At 42.3% G+C, this 18,532-nt stretch overlaps 1 protein-coding gene across 9 annotated transcripts in view; it reads right to left on the reverse strand.

Moving 5' to 3' along the window:
- Window positions 1-14,531, reverse strand: part of HECW1 (HECT, C2 and WW domain containing E3 ubiquitin protein ligase 1) — a 357,453-nt gene extending 342,922 nt beyond the window's left edge. For 4 of the 9 annotated variants that reach the window (XM_039336696.1, XM_039336701.1, XM_039336698.1 and 1 more), the window contains exon 1: window positions 14,486-14,517. The gene's annotated coding sequence lies outside the window, so the exon portion shown is untranslated. Of the gene's footprint in view, window positions 1-14,485 lie in introns of all 9 variants that reach the window. The other 5 variants (XM_039336700.1, XM_039336697.1, XM_039336695.1 and 2 more) reach the window with 3 other exon arrangements.
- Between the last annotated feature and the right edge of the window lie 4,001 nt (window positions 14,532-18,532).

Consider the following 18,532-nt stretch of genomic DNA (forward strand, 5'->3'; position numbering starts at 1 on the left):
TTGCATCAGATAATTTCTTAATGTAATGCAGAATAGAATTGAACTTCCTAATTTCAGCTTCCTCCCTCAACATAGTAGTAAAATTCATAAATGATTTTCTGTCAGTATTGGGTGTACAATTCCAAGAATTGAATTTCTGTGGCCCACACCATTAATTTTCTTCCCCCAGACAAAAGGACCTGTTTGAAGGAAGGTCCTCCTTGAGCTTTCACAGCTGTCTTTTATCTCTTGGGAGAACACACAGCCAGCAAGCTTACTTTTGATCTAATTGAGAATGCAGCTGCTCTGTAGCCGCCCTATTCCTTTCTTTACAAAGCAATCTTTCTAATAAGAAAAAACATGAAGGACTCCTGAGAAATAAAAAAAAAAAGATCCTTCCTGTCACAAGTTTCAGCTAAATTATTTAGGATAACACATTTCACTTGATTTCCTGTTAGGATTGGCCTAATACCGGTAGCAGTAAAACTAGAATGGAGTGACTGAGATTTCTGGCTTAGGCATATTCTGGTCTGGACAATAGTTTAAGGGCTGAGGTATGTCATGTATTTCATCAATAACTCTTGAAAAACTGCTAAAGAAGCAGAATTGTCAGCCTGTCCCGAATATAGACAATGCTTTTTTTATAGCTTTTCTTGCTTTTCTGCAGCTTGTCTCTTGTCTTTTTATTTCTCCTTCTTTATAACACCTACTTTCAAGTCATTGACTCATTTCTCACCTCTGTCGATTGCTTTGTTTCTCGTGAAGAAGTGTGTGGGACATTCATTAGTGATATCTTATGACTATGGTGGCAAACCTATGGCATGCATGCCACAGGTGGCACACAGAACCCTCTCTGTGGGCACGCGTGCCAGTGCCCCAGTCCTAGGCCTTCAGTCCCGTCCATGAGCAACCTGCATCAAAATCTCCCCGAGCAAGTGACTTTTTAAGCTGGGTTTTATAAAACCTTTTCGCTTTAGGTCTCCATGTGCAAAAAAAAAAAGAAAAAAAGTTCAATCAATCAATTTCAACTTCTTGCGGGAAAGAAAAGATCTCGCAAAGTTGGAATTGGTTGATTGAACTTTATTTTTAGTCCCACACAGCGGGGGGGGGGGAAGTGATGTGTTGGAGCTGGAAAGAAGGTGCTGCATGGGGATGGAGTGGAGTGGTGGGAGCAGGATGTTCCATGTGAGGGGGCAGGGCCTGTGCATGGGGTGGAGAAGCAATGTGGCAGTGCTAGCATGGTGGTAGACCAGTTGCTTCCCTCCCCCTGCCACTTGCTGAGACCATGCAGGGTAAGGTTGCTGCGCCTGCTCCCGCCCAGATAACATTGCCTCCCCCAGCTGCATTCCGTTTCTCCATTTGCTTCTCAGCCTTTGCTGTGTTTGTGGGACTATCGATAAAAAAAGTTTCATCAGACTTTCTTACTTCTTGAGATCTCGTGAGAAGTTAGAAATTCTGATGGAACTTTTTTTTTTTAACCAATAGTCCCACAAACACACAGCGAATGCTGAGAAGCAAATGGAGAAATGGAATGCAGCTGAAAGGCAGGTTAGTAAAAAAAAAAACCACTTGGGGGAGGCAAATGCATCTGGGTGGGGGTGGGCGTGGCAACCTTACCCTGCATGTGGGCGAGAGGGTGTGGTGCGTGCCCTTCCCATGCCATGCCAGCCCCTGCAGCCCCGGGTGACCATGCTGGGCAGTGTTGGGCAGGGCATTGAGGTGAGGGCCAGCAGGCCAACCAAAGCAGCAGGTGAAGCACCGGAGGCTCGGGAAGTGAGGGTGCTGAAGTGGGCTCTTTGGCACCTGCTGCTTTGGTGACTCTGTAGGCAGAGCTGCAAAGTTTTCTTTGTCAGAACTTCGCAACTCTGCCTACACCAGTGGTGGCGAACCTATGGCACATGTGCCAGAGGTGGCACTCGGAGCCCTCTCTGTGGGCACACGTGCCATTGCCCCAATTTCGCCTCCCGCCACGACCCCCTCCTCACCAGCAGCCCCCCTGGAGGAGAGTCACCCCTGAGCGTGGCCCACAAAGAGCAGTGCAGCTAAGGACCTGGCAGTCAGGCAGCATAGATAAGATTCTGCCCTCACACCCCATCCCGCACAGTTGATGCTGTGGGGTGTGGGCAGAGGGCGTGGCTGCCATGACACTGCTGGGCTGCCTGGGCAATCTGCAGTGAGCCCTAGAAGTGGTGAGTGGTCCTGCAGGCAGCGGGGTGGGGGACGGGGTGGGGGCGAGGCAGGGGCAGGGGTGGGGCCAGTTTTTGGGCACTCGGTCTCTAAAAGGTTTGCCATCACTGGCCTATACAGCCACCAAAGCAGCAGGTGAAGTGCCAGATGCTCAGGGAGAGAGGGTGCTGAAGTGGGCAGTCAAGCCATTGGCAAGAGCAACACGTCTGAGCGAAAGCGGCCTTGGAACAAGTGGGGCAGGTATGGAAAGAAATCCTCGCTCCCCCCAGAAATTGCCTTTCTTTCCTTACCTGACTCTCAACCCCGTGACATTTCTCCTTCGCGATCCACTGCCATTGCCATGTGCAAGGAAACAAAGGAAATTTTTCGGGGGAAAAAAGGTCAATCAATCAATTCCAACTTCTCATGAAAGATCGCGAAGTTGGAATTGATTGATTAACCTTTTTTCTCCCAAAAAAACTTCCTTTGTTTCCTTGCACATGGAGAGAGAGAGAGAGAGAGAGAGAGAGAGAGAGAGAGAGAGAGAGCCGGGGGGGGGGAAGAGGAGGTGGAGGAAGCTGAGGTGTTACAAAAAAAGGGAGCTTCCCCCTTTCTTCCTCCCTTTTCTTTTTTTTAAAAACATATTTTATTAGTTTTTTGTTTCTTAGAACAAAGTGCTTGAGACACACCGTGATGCTGGGGTAATCAAACATCCAAAAATAAAACCATACATAAATAACTCAAATCAATACATTAGATATTCCCTCTCTATTTCCCTCAAATAAGATAATATATTTAAAATAATCCATTTCTAGATTAAATTTCTATAAATTGTAAATCTGTTTTTAAGCCTTATAAATTTACAGTTACCATAGTCAACTTTAACCTTAAATAAACACATTATCACTTCAGGTATCCTTTCCAGATATATTCTAGTTCTGATCTCTTAAATCCTTAATTTTATCACAAGTCTTATTTATTTCTTTTTCCACTACACACTATGTATCCTGATTAAAATAAAATATTAGTCTACCCTATACATATAAAGTCCATCAATCAATCAATCTCTTTAACCTAGCAAAATAATATCTAATCTTAAATCATTTCAGTCTGTTAGGTAAAATTCAAATTTCATCCAAGTAATTATCATGCCTAAAAACACCCATATTATCACACAAAAATATCATCTTACTAATTTAACATGTTCAATTAATTGTTGAGTCAATTAGATCTATTTTCTTCATTCCATTACATAATAGTTTTCATGGAAATAAATTTATTATTCTAAAAAATACATTCTTAGTCTATTTAAAATATATATTCTAATAATCACCCATTTTTCCTCTTACTTCTAACTTTAAACCTTAATCCTTAAATCAGTCCATAGTTCTACAGTGCATTTAATCCATTACATATACTTTTAAGTTTCTCTTTTCAGTCTTATTCTAGCCTTCTTTTTGTGCCAAGAAGGTTTCCATAACAAAGCTTCCCTTTCAGCTGATAGATCTCCTTCTGTTGCTTGTAATGTCATTTGAGTCAGTAAACAGCATCCCATCCTCTGCATTAGGCATCTATTTCTCTTGTCCTTAAAGCCTCGGTGCTTTAAAAGTTCAAATCTCAGTCTTTGATTCTTCTGATCCTCAAAGATATAGATGAAGTGCTCGTAAGATAAAATAAATTCCTCTTTAATCTCAATTGATTCCTCCTCTGGTGTATTTTGATTTATAGAAATCAAAATCAGGTGCAGTCTGAAAGTCAATTTGAGCATTTGGAGTAAGGCTTCTGGCTCTTAATTCTGTAGTAATCTCTTTCATTTTAGCACATATTTCTTCAGTAGCCTCATAAATCTTTTCCAATATAAGTTTACAGTTTAATTGTGAATGAGGTTTCTCCATTTTAATAGCAGTTGAAGAGAATCCCTTTTTTCTTTTAGTGGAGGCTGTATTTAATAAAAGTTAACCAATATCCACCCCCACAATTCCCACAGTTGCATCAGGTTATCTTTTCTCTTCAAGAATAGTTTGAAAGTCAAATCCACCTCATCTCCAAACACTAACCAGCAGTTGCAACTTTTCGCCACTAGATGTCCTCAGCAGATTAAAAAATCTTTCCCAGACACCATTTTTTTCTTTTCCTTTTTTCTGTATTTTAAAGAAAAAGGTGGAAAAAAATCTTCCAGTATAAAATAATAGTACAGCTCTAAAACAGAGTTTTTTCTGTACCCCAAAGTAGATAAAAATGAAATGTAATCATTAAAATTATTTATTCTATCCTTTTGTTCAGCACCTTTCTTCCCACACAAACAAATGCTGCTTTTTCAAGACAGGGAAATAATTCCAACAAAACTTTTACAGGCAAAAAAAGACAAAATAGGATGAAGAGAGGAGCAGGAGGGGTCTCACCCGGATCATCCGCAGTGCGTCTTTCACGCTTAGATGTACCTATGACTTTCGACTGGTGCAGAAGGGTAATCAGCCATCTTACAGGGCAATCTTTGCTCCATCGGCCCTAAGGAGATAGCTGGGGCCGCCCTCCTGCAGTCACCAGCATGCCTCCTCCTTGGTGGTCACCCCTCCAGGGTGACTTTCGACCCACTGGGGGGTCTACCAGCAAAGAAAACACAGCCGGAGTGGAGATGAGTCTCGAAACACGACTGGAGTCACCACGAACTGGAATCGGAAGTCCCCCCTTCTCTCTTTTTTTAACCTCCTCCCACTCCACTCAGGTGCAGCTGAAGGAAAAGGGGGAGAAAGCAGGAAGAGTTTTTGTGTGTGAGGGAGAGAGGGAGAGAGAGATTGAGCCAGCAGGGAAGCAAAAATGTAGGGAAAGGAAAGCATTGCAAAGTAAGCAAACTTACAAAAAGGGGATCTCTCTCTCTGTCTCTCTCTTTCTCTCTCTCTCTCTCTCTCTCTCTCTCTCACACACACACACACACACACACACACACACACACACACATGCTGTGTCAGGGAGGTGGTGTGCAGGCAGGTGAGAGAGCAAACTCACAGATTGGCTTTGTGGTCTATTCTTGCCACCTCCCCTCCCTAAAAGCATAGAACTCTTTAGATTGAATGGGAAATTAAGAGGAATTGGCATAAGTTGAAATTAAAAGGCCAAGTCAACTTCTCCCCTCCCCCAATTATTTTGTCGGAGACATGGAAAGTGTTTCTTGCTTCTACTTCCTCTCATCTGCTCTTTTATAATTTAATCCAGCCTTATCCAAACTAATGTCTTTTGAGTGTCATGGACCACAGTTCCCATAATCCTGTGGTTATGCTGGCTAGAAATGCAATGCCTTATTTTCTCTGCAGTATGCGCCTAGGAGGCAGTAGGTTTGTGAGATTTAGATGTATTTAAACATTTGTTTCTTCTGCCTAATTTATTAAAACAACATCTAATTCAAAATTAAATGTTTCTGAGAAATCCAGAGTCGTTTACAAAAAAATTCCCAAAGACAGTTATTGAAGAGCATCACCAGCACTGCTTAAAACAATAATAAAAGTGTTTAATTAAAAGTGTGTATTTTAAGAAAGAAAATATTAGTAGTAATTTACTTAGTGCTGTTTGACCATAAAATGTGGTATTGGCTGAACAGTGTTTGGAATTGCCTCTAAACTTGGAAGAAAGTTCTATAATTGGGATGCTATCTCTGAGACGGCTCTGCTCATGGCCACTGTTCTATAAACCAAACCAGGGGGACCACCTGGTCTAAATGGATGGTAAACATAGATGATTAGGGGGCTGGAGGCTAAAACATATGACAAGTGTTTGTGGGAATTGGGTGTGTCTAGCTTAGTGAAAAGGACTAGGGGTGGTGACATGATTGTTGTTGTTGTTAGTTGTGAAGTCATGTCTGACCCATCGCGACCCCATGGATAACATTCCTCCAGGCCTTCCTGTCCTCTACCATCTTCTGGGGTCCACTTAAGCTCAAGGTGACATGATAGCAATGTTCTAATATTTGATGGCTATCACAGAGAAGAAGGGGTCAACCTATTTTCCAAAGCATCAGAAGGCAATAATAGATGGAAACTAATCAAGAAGAAAACCAGCCTAGAACTAAGGACTTGTGAAAACAACTAACCAGTGAAAAGGTTTGCCTTCAGAAGTTGTGGATGCTCCATTCTCTGAAATGGTATAGGTCCCCGGCTTGAGCAGGGACTTGGACTAAAGACCTCAAAGGTTTCTTCCAACTCTTTTACTCTTTGAGGGAAGTGCTGCCAACCTCTCCCCCTCCCCTCATCCCTTCCTGGGCACAGAGAGAGGGAGGGAGGGAGGGATGGAAGGAAGGAAGGAGGGGAGGGAAACAGGAAGAAAGGGAAGGAAAGAAGGAAGGAGATGGGAATGAAAAGGAAGGAAGAGGGAGGGAGGGAGGAAGGAAGGAAGGAAGGAAGGAGATTGGAATAAGAGGGAGGGAGGGTCTGAGGGAATTTCTGCCTTAGCACTTGGCCACCAGCAGCCCTGTTGCCCTTTCACCATCCACTGGTGGTCTCCCATCCTATTGCTGAGGATGCTTTGGTTACAAAGCCAGGTCTCCTTGCATGGAGAGGGAGTGGGCCTCCCTCTGGCCCACGCACTTTGCCCTCCTGCACCCACCATGAGATACCTGGCCAAGGAGAGCAAGCAGAGAAGCAGTACCCTTGAGGAGGAAGTAAATGCAGCTAGGCACCCCCTCGGGAAGCGCAGCTAGGCTAGGCAGGGCTGTGGGGTCCTGGTGCTGTGGGAGCTCAAGGGTCAGGCTGGGCGCTTGACCTCCACTGCCCAGGCAGTCCGTGCCACTACATGGCCTGAAGCTCAGTGAGGCTCCTCCAGTGGACCATATGCTTGCCCCAGTCTCCCCCCTCCGCCGGAGACCCTAAGATCCGCCCCAGGTCTGGCCAGGCCTGCACAAGTGCCCCTGACATGAGTGATGTTGAGCTGGCCATGCCCACCCAGTAGGCCATGCCCATGCCAGCCATACCCACCCAGTAGGCCAAGCCCATCCAGCACCCGATGATAAATAAATGGAGTTTGGGTTGCAGTCTGGGCACTCGGTCTCTAAAAGGTTTGCCATCATTGTCTTATGATATAGCCAAAGCATTTTATTAATAAGAGTTTTAGATAAAATGGAGTGCTTATTTGCATAAGTAAAATCAAGGAGAATGCTCAGAAAATGTGATATGCTAAATTAGATATTGGTGGTAATAAACCCTTTTTCTATTCATGCTTGACTCCTTGTGAAGTTTTCTTACCAACAGTACCAATGTGGTTTACCAGAGCCATCTTCTAATCTAGGAGGTTTCCTTGATTACCCAGTTACATAGTGCTGTGGGATTTTCTGGCCATCTCCAACTGTATCCATGTGTTTACTAGATCTGATCCAACTCAGCTTTTTTCAAGATCAGTCTAGGTAATTGTTAAGTCCTTCATTTGATGGCGAATGAAGGTCACACATGGTTGAATCAATAGCTCTTTATTTCTCCTTCTGCTCACTCCAACAACAGAACGAGGCTTGCAGGCCTCCTTATTTAGTGTCCAGATCCCTGGGCAAAACAGCAACAATTAATGGCGCGCTTTCGTACCTCCGCATACGCACAAAGCTGGTGCCACTCAATCTGGTCCGGGCAGCTTTTGCAATTGCCTGGGAACCTTGCAATGTCCCGAGCCTGCATTTGCAGGCTCAGGACACAACACTCCTTCCCTCTTAGTTAGAACACACACACAGTACTTGCTTAATTACAGTCAATGCAAGAATATAAATAATCATTAAAAAAATATTCTTCCCTCTTACATACACTCTACTCCACTACAACATTGTTTTGCCACTCTCTAATGTGTACTTCGCGTGTTCTAGTGCTACCCCATAGGTTCCATCTCCTCACCATAGACTTGTACTCTCCTTATGCTGACAAGAACCTCACATATTCGTCTAGGTGTTTAGGAGGGGGTTTAGCCCGTTGGGACCTATGCAAGGTTAGGGAGGGTGCCTGGCCTGACAGCTCCCCTGTCTGACTGAACAGACCAGGACTTCACCTTAAGGGCGCCTGGCCTACCGGCCCATCTGATGGACTCGTTAGACCAGGACTGTTGTGCACGTTTTACAGGTGACCCTTGATAGGGTGTACTGGCAGAAATGCCAGAACTCTCCCCAGGCTCTGTGAGAGCAGTTGCACTTTCCCAATCTTCTGAGTTGAGAAAGTGCAACTGCTGGGGATTCCATGACTATTCTGGATGGCTCCTGGGAACCTATGTCCTTGAACCCGCGACCAGTCTCGGACGTGACCGGTGTAGCAGGTGTGTGGTCTCCTCAGCAGCCATTAATGACTGCTGACATTGATCTCCAGAATGCACATTATAACCTTCCTCTCCCCCCCCCAGAGCAGAGTCAGGAACGGAAGGGTGAGAGTCCAGCCTTGCACGCAGCTGATCTATGTGCCACCGAATGATGCAGCTGTCAGCCAGGGACACTTCATAGGACAAGGGTCCCGAGACCTTGCAGACCACAGCTGGTACCCAGAGATGACCAGGCCTGTAGTTCTGAGTCCAGACCGGATCACCCACGTGAAGGCACCTTGGTGCTCATGGATGTGGCACCTGAGACATCACCCGCTCAGGATACAGTATGTCCAGCTTAGTAATGAGCTGGCAACTCCAGCGGAGCTCAATGGGACTCTTCCCGGTGGATGTGCAAGGTGTGGTGCGATGTGCAAGAAGAAAGTCTGCTAACCTGTGATGCCAGTCACCGTAAGTCAGTCTCTTGAGGGCATCCTTGGTGGTGCGCACCATACGCTCCACCATTCCATTGGAGGATGGGTGGAAAGGAGCAGAAGTTGCATGGCGGATCATGTTGGTCTGGAGAAAAACCTGGAACTCAGAAGAGGTGAATTGAGGACATTGTCTGAAACAAGAACATCTGGAAGGCCATGGGCTGCAAAAATACCTCTCAGCACCTGGATAGTCTTGGCAGGAGTAGTGGAGGACACAGGAACAACCTCAAACCACTTAGAATAGCTATCAACAACAACCAAGAAGAATTGCCCCCTAAAGGGCCCAGCGTAAACTATATGTACCCTGGACCATGGGGTTTGAGTTTCCTCCCACTTATGAACTAGGGCCTGAGGCATTTCAGGCCGAGACTGTTGGCACACATGGCACCCATGCACCTGATCCTCGATGGCTTTATCGAGGCCAGGCCATCACAAATGGCTGCGTGCAAGCGTGTTCATCCTGACTATGCCAGGGTGTCCCTCATGTAGAGATTGCAGGACTCTAGTCCTCAATGAGGCTAGGATTACTACCTTAGTACCCTATAACAAGCATCCCTTGAAGTGGACAACTCATGTCTCCTTTGCCAGAAATTCTGGAACTCAGTATCGGGGCATCTGTCAGGCCATCCTGACAACCCCCATGACAGTACATATGTAAACGTATGGTCAGTGGCAGTTTCTGCAGCCACATCCCTAGCATTGAGGGGAGACTCAGGCAGCTCTTGAATGGAAAGAATATTAATGGCTGGAGCAGGAGCAGGCTCCAGTGTTGGCAGGGGTAATCTACTCAGAGCATCAGCATGACCCATTTCCTTTCCCAGTTTGTGAATTAATGAAAAGTCATATGCTGACAAGAAGATGGACCAATGCAGCATACGAGGAGAAAGAATATGTGGAGTCTGTTTGGTCGTGGTGAACAACCCTAGCAGAGGCTTATGGTCAGTGTAGACCGTGAAATGGCGGCCGTATGTGAAATCAAGAAACTCTTAATGCCAGCCACAATGGCTAGCACTTCCCTGTCAATCTGAACGTAATTTCACTCAGCAGAAGACAGGGTTCTGGAATAATAAGCTACAGGGACCTGTGTCCCATCAGCCAACAGATGGCTAAGAATTGCCCCCATTCCATATGGGGAAGCATCGCAGGCAATGCAAACAGGGAGTTGCTCATTGAAGTGAGCTAATACAGCATTGGAAGTGAGCAATGCTTTAACCTCATTGAAACTTTTTTCATGGATTTTACTCCACTGCCAACAGGCTTGTTTGTCTAAGAGCCTGTGCAAGGGCTCAGCTATAGCAGCTTTATTTGGCAGAAATGCATGGTAAAAGTTTAGTAGCCCCCAAAAGGCTTGTAGCTCCCCTTTAGACTTAGGACTTGGGGCCTGCTGAATGGCCTTTAATTTAGCTTCAGAAGGGTGGATGCCTTGAGCATCTATCCTGAATCCCAGAAAGTCAGTAGAATTGACTCCTATCTTACATTTGTCCTTTTTTAACTTAAGGCCTGCTTCCCTAAAACGAAGCAAGACAGCCCTTAATCTCTCAGCCAAGTTTTGAGGTGATTCCCCTGCAATGAGGACATCATCAAAATATGGATAGACTCCAGGGATACCCCTAAGTGTGTTCTCCATGACACTTTGGAATATGCCAGGGGCTACATTTACCCAAAATTGCAGTCTCTTGACCTTGAATGCATCCCTATGCATTACAATGGTCTGTGCCTCAGCAGCAGCTTCATCAACAGGTAATTGTTGATATGCCTGTGCCAGATCTAGCTTTGCAAAAATGCTCCCTCCCTTTAGGGAAGCCAGAATGTGACTTACTACAGGTACTGGATAAGCATGTTGCTGCAGTGCCTTGTTTAGTGTGCACTTGTAGTCTGCACAGATACGTATGTCCCTATTAGCCTTTAGAGGCGTTACTATGGGGGTTTCCCAAGGACTAGAATCTACAGGCTCTAAAATGCCCTACTGGAGCAATTTGTTCAGTTCAGCATCAATCTTGTTTTTGAGTGCAAATGGAACTCTCCTAGGCTTAACCCTAATGGGTGCTATGGATAGATCTAATCGTAATGAAACTGGAGGCCCCTTGTAGGATCCAAGCTCAGAGCTAAACACATCTGCAAATTCCCTGCAGACTTCAGCAAGACTAGACGTTTGCAAATGGTGCAGCTCCGTGACCTGGATTCCCAGAGCCTCAAGCCAATCGAGTCCAGTAAGACTCGTACATTCTCCCCCAACAACCAATACATCTAAGGGACCCTCAAAATCCTTGTACTGTACCTTAAGGGTGGCCTCCCCCTTAATACACACCTTAGAATTCTGAAAGTCTGTAAGTATCATAGTGGATGGCCTGAGTTTCACATGAAGGCCACTGCTGCTGCAAATCTTTTTGAATGTGTTGAGGGAAATTATGGAGAGAGCGGACCCAGTGTCCAATTCCATGGATAAGGGAACCTCATACAACTTAACTTTAAGGGACAGCTTCTTCTTTAGGGGTTTATGTATGCCCGACCTTAGAATACTTCTGTGTGTTGCACAGAAACCCACCCTATTTTGGCTGGGGACCCTGGTACCTTTCAGAAGCAATTCTTCTCTAGGTTGTACCTTCTAACGACCCAAACAGATGGCTGCGATGTGGCCTTGCTTGCCACAGGCCCTGCAATTGGCGAAACGGAACCGGCAGTCTGCTCTTTTGTGGTGTCCTCCGCACCCAAAACATTGTGGAACTGCTGAAGCCTTTTCTGTGTGTTCCTTCTCTCTCCTTCCGGCTGCCTGGTAAAGCTTATTCACCTCATCTTCAGGAACTTCTTCTGATTCTTCTTGCACACTCTCCTGGTGTACGGCAACGGTCTCTGGAGAGCTTCTGGTGGGCCACATATTTTTTACTGCTCCACTTGCTGCTTCCTCTGCTGTAACCTCTTGCAGAGCATCTTGGAACGAAATATCTTCCTTTGCAAAGATCTTCTGCTGTAAGTCCCTGTTCCTTAAACCACATACAAAACGGTCTCTCAACCTTTCTTCCAGATCTTTGAACTCACACGGTCTGGCTGCTCTCCTTAAGGCCGCAATAAACTCTTTAGCCGATTCGCCTGCCCTCTGGTCCCTCTATTCAAATGTATGTCTCCACGCAATAACAGACAACCTGGGCTGGAAATGTTCTTTCAATAGCTTCTTTAGGTCTGTATACGTTACAGACTCCAGAGGAGCAGGGGCTGCCAGATTTTCCGCAATTTCAAATGCGTCCTGACCATAGACACACAACAGGGTTGCAGCCTTCAAGCCGTCTTCTCTGACCTGGTCTACCCTGAAGTAGTTCTCTACCCTAGCAACGTAGGACTCCCATCTCTCTGAGTGTGAACATCAAATTCAGATAAATGACCTATCTTTGCTGTCCTCGCTTCTTTGGGAAGGAGTCGATCAGCCAAGCTTACCTCCAGCGATGCTGTGCTGGCAGGCTAGAACACTGAGTTTAATGCCGTCTTGCCTTCTTCAGGACTCCTCAGGTAAGTCTTACAGCTTACCTGAGGAGTCCTGAAGAAGGTGGGATGCTTACCTACTTTTAAGCTTGTAAGCATCCCACCTTCGTTGCCAGTGTTAAGTCCTTCGTTTAATGGCGAATGAAGGTCACACATGGTTGAATCAATAGCTCTTTATTTCTCCTTCTGCTCACTCCAACAACAGAACTTGGCTCGCAGGCCTCCTTATTTAGCGTCCAGATCCCTGAGCAAAACAGCAACAATTAATGGCGTGCTTTTGTGCCTCGCACATGTGCGCCAGGCTGGTACCACTCAGTCTGGTCCTGGGCAGCTTTTGCAATTGCCCGGGAACCTTGCAATGTCCTGAGCCTACATGCTGTGGCTATGTAAAAGCAAATTGAAACAGACAAAAGACCTCTTTCAGCAGACCAAAAGATTAAAGCCTGTGTCACATTTCTGCTATCAACAGTGATGTTGTCACTTTTGATAGAAGTAAATGAAAGATCTTCAAAATTTAATATTGAAAGAGAAATTTAAAATTGAATTTGCTGCAGTGGAAATATACTGAGTAGAGAAGCTATGGGGGGAAAGAGGAAAGGTTAACAAAGAAAGGATGTAAAGGAAATATGTAGGCAAAAATAGTTGGGTCTGAGAAAGGAAGAAGAGAAGCCATAAAAATATATATAGTTTGTAAAAGGAAATGGCTAGCCAGGAAAAGACAGGTTGGAGAATAGGAAAATAAGCTGAATAAGATAAGAGGAAAGGCACACTGAATTGAAAAGCAGGAAAAGAACTTATTGTTTAAAATGGGGACATAAATATCTACTGAGTTTAAAATAACCATTTAAATGTCTATTTTTTCTTATTTTTATTGTATATGTGAATATGATTTAATATGTTATCAGGAAATGTGTATAGGTGGTCGGAAAGAGTGTAACCTCATACTACCTCAGCCAACGGAGAAAGAGGAGGGATGTAGCGGCCGGTGATAGGGATGAATAAAAGAAGGAGATATTTTGGGTTAAAACTTTGGAGAGAACCAAGCTTTGATAGCTTCTCTCCCCGCTTATTGCAATAAATGAAACAAAAGGCCTTCACTGTGTCTTGGCTGGTTATTGGTCAGGCGAGCTTGCCTCTGGTCACGAAGGAAAGTAGCCAGGAGCACATAACACTTTTAATTGCCCATGCAGTGCTGTGTATTGCTAATAATATTGTTTAGAGATCAATGAAAGTCAGCCATTGTTGATCTGATTTTAAACATTTTTAATTGGCTCAGAGAATTTTAGGGCCAGATGTAGACAAAATAAAGTTAGCACCCTTTAAAAATAGGTAAAATATAGAGACATACAATCTATACAATTTCTTAAAACAAAAGAATACAAAAATAAATAAATTATCAGCAATTGTTCTTTGTAAGAAAAACAATGAGATACAGAATTGCACCAATTAGAGGTTTTTATCTTCTTAACACTTTTTAAACACCCGGATATGATCCTAGCAATAGAGGAGCTCTATTAATATGCTCAAAAAAAAAAAGCCTGTAGCAGAAACAGAAGTTTAAATTGTGAAGTTGCTGATATGTTAATATGAATTGACTAGAATGTTTCAAATCCAGAAAAGTTAATTAGGTTTATGTGCTTGACATTTATATGCACAAGATTTGCAAACAAAATTATGAGCAAAAAACAGATAGTTTACAATCTCAACAGTTGCAAAATATCATTTAGGATGTAAACTCTTCAGAATATTGTTTTGGAATTCATTTTTAATTCATACCTACATGTCTCTCATTCATAAATTAGAACAAGTTGTATAGAGGAAATGTATTTGTTTATTTAAATCTTTTATTTGGACATAGAGGTTGTTTTTTGATATTGCAGGACATTTTAACTATTACAGTATACATGTAGAAATAGAAAATGTGAGACATGCTCTACGGTATATATTATCTACCACAATGTTAGGGTATTTAGTCTTTGGAATGTACATATTATGAAAGACATTTTTGCAGTAACAATAAGCATTTCATCCCACATTCAATAACTACTACTTCCTCAATTTCTCATAATGCCATATCGCATCAAATATTTATGAAGATGGAAAGCTAAAATTGTACTTACCCACAGGGATGACTCCCTGTAAATTTCCTTTGCTGTGGAGTACAGGACCTGGATGAGAAGGAGAGACAACAATTTTCACGTAAAAAAAAATACAATTATAACTTATTTACAGTCTGGAAAAAACAAAAGTAATACATTACATAATGCAGAAGCATAAATTATCTTCATGTTCCAGTTATTATATTTCTAGATTATGACAGGCTATGTTCAAATTTTGCTCACATTAATTCCAGCCCTAGGGTTAACCAAATTTGCATAATCTAATTTTAGAAACTGCTTCTTGTGTGAAAATGCAGTTGTGCTATATTTCATACTGTTATTTTTTTTCCCTGAATTCCTTTGTTTTCAGTTGCCTATTTCTCTGCTAGAGAACAGATTTGAATGTAATAATTATTATACTTGGCCATGAGCACATCCATTTCCATAGAATATTAGCCTACGAGGGTAAACATATCAGGCTTTCTATTTTAAGCTTTTATAGGTTCTTACAAGGTTGCTATAAATAGTATATCTGCTTTCTAAAACAATGTTTATTGCAGTTCCCTGGGGTGAGGGTTGTTGGGAGTGGTATGCAATCCATGGTGGAACAATAAACAGAAACCACACCAGAGATTTCAAAGCCCAGTTAGTACTGATCATAGTCTTCAGAGTTGGTATATCTATATGCACTCTAAATGTCTAGAATAATCTCTTCTATCTATAAAATGGACAATAATTTTGAGTGGCATACTATTATATATATTATATATGTTTTTTTAAAAAATAAATATATATGCCACCCAACTCACAGCATCAAGCTATTTTCCAAAGCGCCTGAAGGCAGGACAAGAAGCAACGGATGGAAACTAATCAAGGAGAGAAGCAACCTAGAGCTAAGGAGAAACTTCCTGACAGTTAGAACAATTAACTAGTGGAACAACCTGGCTCCAGAAGTGGTAATGTTCCAACACTGGAAGTTTTTAAGAAGAAACTGGACAGCCATTTGTCCAAAATGGTATAGGGTTACCTGCCTGAGAAGGGGGTTGGACTTGATGATCTCCAAGGTCCCTTCCCACTTTATTATTATTATTATTGATCATCGCATAGTCGGCCAGATGTTCAGACTGGATTTGGCATTTTGTCTACCTATCAAGTCCTTACCCAGGGCCTGGGATAGGCAGATGTGGATGTTTGATGGTATTACAGGTATCGTCGCAGGATGGAAGCAGTTCCTAGTAAGGCCACCTTTTGCAATTGACTAATAGCGAATTTGTCAATGCCAATGGTGTTCAAGTGGTGCTCCAGTTGTTTTGGGATTGCACTCAAGGCGCCTATGACTATTGGTACTACCCTTGCTTGCTTGTGCCACAGTCTTTCTATTTCTATTTGTAGGTCTTTGTATTTTGTTATCTTCTCCAGCTCTTTCTCTTCTATTCTGCTGTCTCCAGGCTAGAAGAGAAATTATTATTATTATTATTATCATTCATCGCACAGTCAGCCAGATGTTCAGACTGGATTTGGCATTTTGTCTACCTATCGAGTCCTTACCCAGGACCTGGGATAGGCAGATGTGGATGTTTGATGGTATTACAGATATCGTCGCAGGATGGAAGCAGTTCCTAATAAGGCCGCCTTTTGCAATTGACTAATAGCGAATTTGTCAATGCCAATGGTGTTCAAGTGGTGCTCCAGTTGTTTTGGGATTGCACCCAAGGAGCCTATGACTATTGGTACTACCCTTGCTTGCTTTTGCCACAGTCTTTCTATTTCTATTTGTAGGTCTTTGTATTTTGTTATCTTCTCCAGTTCTTTCTCTTCTATTCTGCTATCTCCAGGCACTGCCACGTCCACTATCCAGACTTTTTTGTCTTTCTTATCGACAATTGTTAAGTCTGGGGTGTTATCTTGCAGGTGCTTGTCTGTTTGAATTCTGAAGTCCCAGAGCAGTTTAATTTTATCATTTTCTATGACTTTCTCTATTTTATGATCCCACCAGTTTTTGCTTACAGGCAAATGATATTTTTTGCAGATCTTCCAATGCACCATTGTTGCTACTTTGTCATGCCGCTGCTTGTAGTCAGTCTGTGCAATCTTCTTGCAACAGCTTACCAAGTGGTCCACTGTTTCTTCAGCTTCTTTGCATAGGCGGCACTTACTGTCTGTTGCTGTCTTCTCAATTTTGACTTTGTATGCATTTGTCCTTAAGGCTTGGTCTTGTGCAGCCAGAATTAGTCCCTCGGTCTCTTTCTTCAATTTTCCTGCTCTTAGCCATTGCCAGGTTTTATTATTATCTGCTTTCCCAGCTATTTTTTTCATGTATTGGCCATGTAGTGCTTTGTCTTCCCATGCCTCTATTCTGTTCTTCATTTGGTCTTTCTTGTAGGCCAGTTTGGTCTCTCCAGTAGTTAGTAAGCCTTCCTGATATACTAATTTCAGTGCATCTTCATCATTGTTCTTCAGATATTCTTCCAAAGCCATTTTTTCTTCTTCAACCATCTGATGTACTTGTAGCATTCCACGCCCACCTATTTGCCTTGGTAGATAAAGTCTATCAATGTCACTGCGTGGATGAAGGGCATGATTCATTGTCATTATTTTTCTGGTCTGCCTATCCATTGCTTTTAGTTCTGCTTGAGTCCAGTCCACTATTCCAGCTGTGTACCTAATGACTGGGATTGCCCAGGTGTTGATTGCCTTTATGGTATTTCCTCCATTGAGTTTGGATTTAAGATCTTCTTCACTCTCTTGATGTATTCACCTCTAATCTTTTTCTTGACTTCAGTGTGCTTGATGTTGTCAGCTTAAAGGATACCCAAGTATTTGTAGTATTCTTCCTCGTCCAGACTTTCTAAATGTTATTTTCGTGGGGCATCTTGATTCCTTCAGTTTTCACTATTTTTCCTTGTTTGATAGTAAGTGTGGCACATTTGTCCAAGCCAAACTCCATTACAATATCTTGGCTATATATACGGACAGTGTTGAGCAGCGATTCTATTTCAGATGATGTTTTTCCATACAGCTTCAGATCATCCATGTAAAGGAGGTGGGATAGTCTAGCAGATGTTTTTGATGTTTGATAACCATGTCCTGAGTTATTCAGTATTGTTGACAGAGGAAACAGTGCAATAACAAATAGTAATGGTGATAATGAATCTCCTTGAAATATTCCTCTCTTGATATTAACCTCTCCCAGCTTTTCACCATTATTATTATTATTATTATTATTATTATTATTATTATTATTATTATTTTATTGAATTTTTTTAAAATTTTACAAAAACAAAGTTCCCTTCCCCCAACCCTCCCGACCCATCCCAACCCTCCCCCAACCTTCCCAGAGCTGAATACAGGCTTAATTAAAATTTAAAAGAAAAAAATTAAACACAAATGAACCATATACAAATTTGGTTACAATAATTAAACAAATCATAAAATACTTTAACACCAATACTTAAAAAACAGAAAGAGAAAAAGAAAAGAAACAAGAAGAAGAAGAAAAAAGAAAAGAAAAAAAGAAATTAGAAAAAGAAAAAAAATATCTAAAAAATATCTTAAACTTTAAATATAAATTATTCAAAAGCTAAGTAATATTTTTTATATCATACTTGTATTGTATAAAATTTATCCATCTTTTCCATACCAAAAGGTACTTCTCTTGTGATTGATCTTTCAAAAAAGCCGAAATCTTTGCCATTTCCGCTAAATAAGAAACTTTAAAAAACCATTCTTGCAAAGTAGGCAAAGATTCCTTCTTCCAGCATTGCCCTACTAACAACCTAGCCACTGTAATTAGATTTAACATTAATATAGTTTCTTTATTGACACAGTCGGAAACAATACCCAACAAAAACAATTGTGGAGTAAATTTTATCCTTCTTTTAAAAATTCTTTGAATATTCCACCATATCTTAATCCAAAAAGCTTTTATATTTTTACATAACCACCAAATATGATAATAAGTAGCATCCAAACAACCACATCTCCAACATTTAGGCTGCAAGTTTGAATACATACGAGACATTTTTTGTGGATCAAGGTGCCATCTGTAAAACATTTTATAAAAGTTTT

The sequence above is a fragment of the Crotalus tigris genome, unplaced genomic scaffold (genome assembly GCF_016545835.1).
Source record: "Crotalus tigris isolate CLP2741 ecotype Arizona unplaced genomic scaffold, ASM1654583v1 scf7180000017666.379230911805:20528666, whole genome shotgun sequence".
In the NCBI taxonomy this organism is placed as follows: Eukaryota; Metazoa; Chordata; class Lepidosauria; order Squamata; family Viperidae; genus Crotalus; species Crotalus tigris.